The sequence below is a fragment of the Camellia sinensis genome, chromosome 5 (genome assembly GCF_055761805.1).
Source record: "Camellia sinensis isolate YWXY chromosome 5, ASM5576180v1, whole genome shotgun sequence".
Classification (NCBI taxonomy): domain Eukaryota; kingdom Viridiplantae; phylum Streptophyta; class Magnoliopsida; order Ericales; family Theaceae; genus Camellia; species Camellia sinensis.
Window position 1 is genome coordinate 212,235,938 of NC_138965.1, and position 8,713 is coordinate 212,244,650.

At 33.5% G+C, this 8,713-nt stretch overlaps 1 non-coding gene across 1 annotated transcript; it reads left to right on the top strand.

Annotated features, from left to right (window-relative positions):
- The first annotated feature begins 978 nt into the window (after positions 1 to 978).
- Positions 979 to 1,051, top strand: TRNAR-ACG (transfer RNA arginine (anticodon ACG)). The gene has a single exon. It is a non-coding gene; the product is annotated as a tRNA-Arg (tRNA).
- The last annotated feature ends 7,662 nt before the right edge of the window (positions 1,052 to 8,713 follow it).

Below are 8,713 nucleotides of genomic sequence, written 5' to 3' on the forward strand. Positions count from 1 at the left end.
TCAGCTAGGCCGAGGTTACCTCCGAAGATATCGGAATTCGGAATAAGCGGATAAGGGACAAGAGTCCTAATATGAGGAAGGATTTCAGCCTAGATAAGGATAAAGCTCTTAGGGAGTTTATCTTTATCTATTAAGAAGTCCAGGATAAACAGAGAACTAAAGTCCATTGAAGCAAAGCTCCTATTGGGACTAGGATTGAGCTGACTATAAAAGAGAGGCACCCCCATTGGTCTAAGGTACGCAATTTATATTTTGAACAGTGAGTTTAACACTATTCATTATTTTTGAGAGATATACTGACTTAATCGTCGGAGTACCCCCGGGTGGGCGAACCACCGTCGAAATCTTCTCTTTCTATTGCAGGACAGCCATGTGTCATCTATTCTGCCAGTACTCTCCAGCTGAATAACTGAGTTGGCAATGTGGTCAGAAAATCACTTACACAATATCTAATTACAAAAAAAATTAAACTATCTTTCTAAACACAAAAAAAAATTTCTCCAATAATATCTTACAACTAAAAAAACCTACTTCCCAAACACCCACAAAGCTATTTCATTATTTTTTTTTTTAATTTTGAAAAAAGTAAAGACATTATTAATTCAACACAACGACAAAATATTACATAGGATTTTTATAAGAGGTAAACCCACCACATAGTCTAGCAGACTGGTCTATCTTTATGCAAATGGATAATTTTGAAGTTCCTCTTCTAATGTTGACTAAACATCAAAGTGATCGGATGAAAGTACTTATTGACAATTTTTGAATTATGAAATTATATAGGAATTTAAAAAAAGGAAAGGAAAAAACATGTAAAGATGTATGAAATATAGTAAGGTTGCAAATGAGCCGGACCGAATCGAATCGAATTTTGTTGCGCTTGAGCTCGTCTTGACTTGTTAATATTAATTACGAAAATGCCATGTAAAGTGTATTAATTAATTAATTACGAAAACAATTCGCAACAACGAACCAGACTCTGTGGCCCAATGGATAAGGCGCTGGTCTACGGAACCAGAGATTCTGGGTTCGATCCCCAGCAGAGTCGCTCCTTATGCAAATTGTGTTTTTTTCCTCTCAATTTTGCTCTGTTTGTCTTGATTTTTCAAAATCCCATTAATAGGTTTTTTTATTTTTCCATATTTTTGTCAATTTTTTTTATGTACTTTTTAAATGTACCTGATCTAGATGCATGTAAAAAATAAAACACATTGACTAAAATATTTTTTAAAATCACTAAAAACAAACAAAAAATAATTTGTTTGGATTTTCGTTTTTCCAGTGAAATTGTTTATATTTTAGTTAATTTTTTATAATTTTTAGATGCATTTAATCTTGATCTATCTAAAACGTAAAAAAATAATAAAAATAAGGGTAAATTACACTTACACCTCCTAAGATTTTGGTTTAATACATATCACCCTCTAATGTTTGGAAAATTACACTAACCCCCCTGTCATTGTAATTATTTAGACAGAATGAACACATTGAACTCATACACTCTCTTTTTTTTTACTTTGCTTTGCTTTGCATTCTCTTTTTTTTCCTCTTTCTTTTACTTTTTTTTTTTAATGTAATTTCCTCTATTTTTCTGCTAAGAGTTGTTACATTTTATATAAGCATAAGAGTTTGTAAAATTAGACTATTAATTACAGGGTGAGAATATAATTTCCAAAATATCAGGGGATGAGTAGTAATTGGAGTGTCAATGTAATTTAGCCTTAAAAATAAACAACAATCCCTTTAAAAATAACTTTTATAAAATTAAATCAAACATATATTGAGGGCCAAGAATGAAGAATATATTCATATATATATATATATATATATATATTTGTTTGGTCTATCATATATAGTGTTTTCATCCTAAATGTTAAGGTGTTAGCAAATTAAAATAATTAAGGGTTGCGCTTGTCTTTAGTTTATTCAAGTCTTCATGTATTTTTATCCTTTATTTTCTAAGAAAATTTGGCCATAAATCTCTCCTAATTTCCTTTTCTGATTAAAAGAATAAAAAAAAATTAATTACCTAAAAGTCCTATTTACAAAAGTTACGGTAATTTAGATCCTATTTAAGATTTTTTGAACTAATAAGTCCTATTTAGTAAAACTAATAATATTATCAATTTTTCTCAATTTTTAAAACTAAAAACATTATCAATTTTGCATAGTAATGTTCCAGATAATTATTTCACTAACTAATAAAAAAAAGAAATAGAGTATGAGATTAAACATTTTTACCCTTTTATTTATTGGTTTGATTCAACTATCTAACAAAACTGAGAACATTATCAATTTTTTCTAATTTTAAACTGAGAATATTATCATTTTTTTCATTTTAATTTTTTTTTCAATTTTGCACATCAATGTTTTATCTCATGTTTCTTTATAGACACACAATTTTCAGTTTTATACAAAAAAATAATTCAAATTTAAAAAAAAAAATTAAAAATCATTTTTTTTTGTTGCACATAATTTTCTTTTTAGTTTTTTTCAATTTGAAAGTTGATGTTCTAAAATTTTGAAAATCAAAATAAATGTCAAATTATCATATTTCTTTAAAGATGAACAATCATTGTTTGAAGGGCAATTCCGACTATTAAAATTTTAATGGGAGTTGAAGGTCTAAAAAATCTTAGTTAGAACTTAATGGAGTATAAGTTCATAAATTAAGATTTGTATATAAATGTTCCAAAAAAAAATTAGTACTTTTAAAACACTCTCATAATTATAAAATCTTGTATAAAGGACATAATTTGTTATTTTAATATTTTATTTGACCATTATATAATTTCTTTTTTCTTTTTCTTTGACAGTACTCTCTTTTTCTCTCTTTACCAACTCGATGGTTGTTCATTGCCTTCACTATCTTCATCGTCTACCAGCGTCGCTTATTCTCACTGTTAGCCGGCGACCACCATTTTTATTGTCAAACTACCACCATCTCAAATTTGATACCCACAAACTCATATTTGAGATCAGTAACCTCATATCTGAGATAAATGAACTTAAATTTGATAAAAAAAAAATGAGAAATCGAGAGATTGCAATGAAAAATCAAGAAGTTTTTGTTTGTTCGTTCATAGATCTAAAAGTAAAATTTGACCATGGTCCGTTCATTTAGTATGTACTCTATTTTTGTAACAATAAAATTTTATTATGGTTAATGTAACGACCCTAAAATGCGTGTCCCGATGATTGCTATGAAATTATGAATTAATATGATTTAATTTGAAAATATCTATTTGAATTGGGAAAAATATTTGTTGAGGCTACGACTTTGGAACTGAAATTGACAACCTTAATGGGTTCAGAAACAGAAATTGAGCACATAGATAGACTAATAAGAATTTTTAGAGTCATTTGAAAAGTTTAATTGAAAATTGATTTTGTCTGATTCACTAAGCCATGTTTGACTCATTATATATATATATATATATATGAGCCTTAGTGTTAGACTCAAGATAAAATAAAAATCTAAGAGGGAGACTTCTAGAGACTAAGAGAAAGAAGAAGATAGGAAGAGGAAGAAGAAAAACCAAGAGGGGATTAAGCCAAATCTTCACCAAATCAAGCATCTAAGGTGAGAATCCATCCATAATCTCTTGAAGCTAAGTGGAATTAAAGAATTGAGTAGTGTAAATTTTGGTTAGAACTCACATGAGTTTAAAGAGAGGAATTGTAATCATTCATGGCATTTTCATGTTTAATCACTTGTTTTCTTACATCAATTTTCAAATGGAAAGGAAACTCCATAGGAGTTGATGTTTTGCAACTCAAGAATGCAAGGTTTGAAGATTTACATTTCAATTCAAGTATTTGCTTTGTTCTATATGGAGATTAGTTTGATTCGAAACTATGATTTTGTTGGAAACTAGAAATTGATCATTTACCATGTTTTCATGAGTTTTGGGTCATGATTTTCATGAACTTGAAGTTGATTTTGCAAAAGATTGAGTTCCCTTTCAAAGCAGATTTTCATATTGGAATTACACCCAGACCGCTCGAGTGGCCAAACTTGCATTCTGAAGTTCCACCGCTCGTGCGGCCAAGGCTACCGCACGAGCAGCCAGGCCACCGCACGTGTGGCCAAATAGTGTAATTTTCTGATTTTGTTTCCTTTCCGTTTTCTGACTACTGGGCCTTTGTTTACACGGTTTTTACGTGTCATATACATCCATATGCTTTGCATGAGCATAAAAGAAATTAAGGAAGAATAGAAACGCTTTATCGGATATGTAACAAATGAACCGATTGAACGAATTAAAGAAAATATGTTTTGTTGTACTTGGTTATATTTTTGCAAGTTGAACCGTTAAGGTGGATCATCCGACCAAGCACTGTGAGTAACAATGTTATAAGCATCAACTCTATTTCAACTTCAATTATTTTCTCGCCAAAACTTGGCATAAAATGCCAGGGCAACAAAAATATATACCATGAGTTTTGCAACACAGTAAGAAAACATATCCAACCTACCATTCATTTTAAGAAAAAAATAATGAGATTATAAACATGAGATAACAATATAATTGTAAACATAAATTACAACCATTAAAATAGTTTCAATAATTTTAATAAATTAGGTGACACTCGAAATTTCACTAAAAAGATTTAACTTACCAACCACTAAGCATGGCAACAGTTAATTTGAAACCCTCCCTTGGTCAAATATTCAAGTGTTACCAACCGTAACTACCAGGGATGCCGACGTCCGAAGTTATATACCCAAATAGTGGCATCCGTGGTCTGTCCCAAGGAAACGGTTTGCTAGGGATACGTAACCTCCCTGTGTCCCACCTGCACATCCATCCTTATTCCAAAACAGAATACTGAAAAGGGTTCAAATAAGTCCCATGTCATCGTAAGGTTTCGCGACACAATTTACAGGAGAATTCTCAAAACCAAGGCTCACCCTAAACAACCGGTATTAATCGTCAACCCTTAATTTCATACATTCTTTAAAATCAAGATTCACCCTTAACCTACGTCCTTAGCTTGTGACTCTAGATGATCAGAGACTGTTGGTTTAAGTTTTCTGTATCGGAAAAAAATAAATAAATAACTTGAAACCAAATCAAACGAATAAAAATAAATACTTATAGAATTTATTTACTAAAACAAATAAGTACAAAATTGATCAAATCAAGTGTGTGACACTCTGTCCTTAAGACAGATTCGCCTTACTTTAGTGCTTACGGATAAATGATGTCTATCTCCTAGGATACAATGATCTACACATATTGTAGTAGCACTCCAACCAATCTGTACAACGAACTAGAACCTGTGTTCTATACTCTCAAATTTTCTCTAAAAAACTAGTATGAAGAATAATGCAAAGAGAGAGCAAAACTGGGAAGAGAAATGAATTTTCTGGATATAGAAATCTGCTGAAATGATCCAGTATTTATAGGCAAGTGATGCCTGTTCGGATAGTCCGAACAAGTCTTAAATAAGAACCAAACAGGTTCAATTCAAATTGAACCAATACATAATTTAAATTGAATAGGTGGCAACTTTGCCACATGTTTGTTTGCATGTAAGTATAAGAACTTTCACCTCATTATGCATCATTGGAATTGAGAGGCACGTTGGACTACATGGAATGAAGAGAAAGAGAAAGAAAAGAGAGAGAGAGAAAGAGAGAGAAAGAGAGCCTCAGAGAAGCTTCTATATATTCATACACACACGGTGTTCATGTTTTCAAAAGGCTAATCGGAGAGAGTAAGGAAAAGAAGAAGAGGGAATTCCTGTGGAAGAAGAGGAGGAGATTAAGGTTGCATATTTTCCTACCATTTCACTATTCTATTTCAATCCTACAACTAAGTAAGAAAACCCTCTCAACCCTCTCATTTTTTTTAATTGTTGAAATTTTCTGATAATAAAATGACTAATTTATAGATAGAAATTTTTATATATATATATATGTAAATTTTGTGATGTGTATATCAAATATTTAAAGATATTGATAGCCTTAAAGTCATGATATTAGTGTGGAAATAAGCTTGCATGTGTAGTTTATACCATTATAGAGAGGATTGAAGAATTTACTTGGTCCTTGAATTTGCAAAAAATTTTGTACGAATTTTTAGACAATTTTATACTCAAAATTTGAAGATTATTTATTCTACAAAGTTGTTTATAATGATGTCTACTTCATCCATGAATTTTTGAAACAATTATGGAGTTTTGTACAAATTTATACATATTTTAAACCAAATCTGGAGCTATAGGCAGATTTTACCATGTGTTTGAAAAATCATTAAAAATTTTATATTAAACCAAATCTGGTAATTTCTAAGCAAAAAATGAAATTGAGAAGTCTAGTTTCATAATAAATTTTTATATTATGGAATTGATTTATAAATTTAGGTATGGAATTAATTTAAGAAAATGTGATAAATCTGTGTCATAAACTTTCTTAGAATTTTTAAGAATTATTTATAAATTATTTTTGGAAAATGCTTTCTGAAAAGTGACCATAACATGTTTATTGAGTATTCTGTAGATTTGTATGAATTTTAGAGTTGTATAAGTAATTTATTTATAATTTTATTTGCGAGATATACATTTTGAAAATTTTAGCTGATTCAGGAGGAATAAAAAAAAATTATCTCTTCAATTGTTTACTTGGACTAAAATTTAAAATTGTGCTAGCCTAATCTTGTAATTTAAAAATCCATGCATGTGTGTGATTATGATTTATTTCTTTTTGGTATCTACATTATTATTTTATGCCATTGTTTAAATTAATTGTTTATTTAAATTTTGTACATTGATTTATTTTGGTGTGACATGTGTAACATTTTATGTTGGGAATTTTAATGAGTTGGTACAACATTATTGATGAATAAAATTGGAATTATTTGTGATTAATATAAAACTAACTGAAACGATTAACAACTTATACAAAGTTAACAATTGACGGTTGTTCAGGATGAGCCCTAGTTTTTAATAATTTTTACGTAAATTCTGTCGCGAAACCCTAAGATGGCAGGGGACTTATTTGAACCCTTATCGGTATTCGGTTTTGGAATAAGGGTGAATGTGCGGGTGGCACGCAGGGATGTTACATGCCCCTGGCAGACCGTTCCCTTGGGGCAGACCATGGATGCCACAGTGTGGGTATATAACTCCGGGTGTGGGCATCTTTGGTAGTTCTTTAATATTTGACCAAGGGGGGGTTTCCAAATTAACCGTGGCCATGGCTTAGTGATTAGTAAGAAAATCTCTTTGGTGAGATTTTAAGTGTCACCTAAACTATAAAAATTGTCGAAATTATTATAATAGTTGTGTAGACACCCCATTTTTGACCGACCTTAAGACTCAGATGTCACCAGTTGAGCGCTCGGTGATATTGCATATTGTGCTCGTTCAGAAGTTTCAGAGTCTCGGCTGCGAGCCTTGCCTCTAGACTTCCGAACTCTTTCATGCTTTGCCTCGGTTTGCGAACCAGGCTCTGTTTTCTCTGTTTTCTCTTCGCGAAGGGACGAAGAGGTCTCGTAGACCATCTCTTAGTGGCCGTAGGCTACATTTCGTGGTCGTAGGCCATTTTTGCCCGTTTGGAGTCCGGTTCCCGATTTTTCAGAATCGTTGGCCGTGTGCCTCTGTTCGGGACCGCTTAACCATCTCCGTTTGCTCCAGTTTTTGGCATACTTCTTATTTGCTCTCTTTTGAGGGACTTCGTGGTCGAACACCACTCCCGGTGCCTAACAGCCCGTTTTCGGGGCCTCGAACTGCGTGTTTCGACCCCCGAACCTTCATTCTGCATTGGTTTTGGTTCATTTTTGGCGGGGACCTCTGTTTCATTGGTAAGAAGGCCGTAGAAGGGTGTGAGGCCAGTAATTGTTCTGTCAGCCAACTTTATCCCTTCATCGCCTTCTGTCGCCCGTTTTTCCTCACTTCAGAGCCAATGTTGAACACCCTTGGACCATTTTCTTGCACCCAAAACCACATATTTGTAATGTACACATCTGGGAGGCCACAAATATTTGGTGGCCAGCCAGTAACCCTTTCTGACCCTTTTGAACCCCTCCTTGAAATGGGTTGTTCTCTCTCCTGATTCACTTTTTCCAGTGCTTAACCACAGGGTTGTGTTGTGCATACATCAGAGGCCCTCTTTCTGTGGTGGCCGACCATTAATCACACTTGACCCTTTTGACCCTTGGCTGGCCGGCCATGGGAAGTAGCCGGCCGGCCACCTGCAACCTGGATAACTGGCCGGCCAGGATCCTCACATCATCTACAGTGCAGAAGTGCATTCATTTTCCCCCCAGATTCTGTATCCGGGGGGCTGCATTTTGGAGGGAAACTTGGTTGGTTTTCCCTCCATTTTCCCTCCCTTTTTCTCCCCATTTTTGCCTATATAACAGAGGCTCCAGCTCTGATATTAGGGTTACAAAATTCCCCCCCCCCTAAGCCTCTTGTTGTATCTCTCTCCCTCTATACACTTTAACCCTCTAACCTCTCAAGTCCTATACCCCTTTTAACACCACCACCTAGCACCACCCTTCCATCCTTCATTCCAGCAGCTGGAGGTGATTCTTCAAGGCCTAGGAGTGCTGCAACTCAAGCCAAAAGAACTGTCAAGGCTTGGTCTACAAGGGTGAGCTCCTTTTCCCCTTTTCTACCCTTTTTTTGATCCATTTATAAGTCATTCTTGCTTACTGTTTTGGGCTCCGACCCTAACTGAAGTTAAGCTTATTTTGAG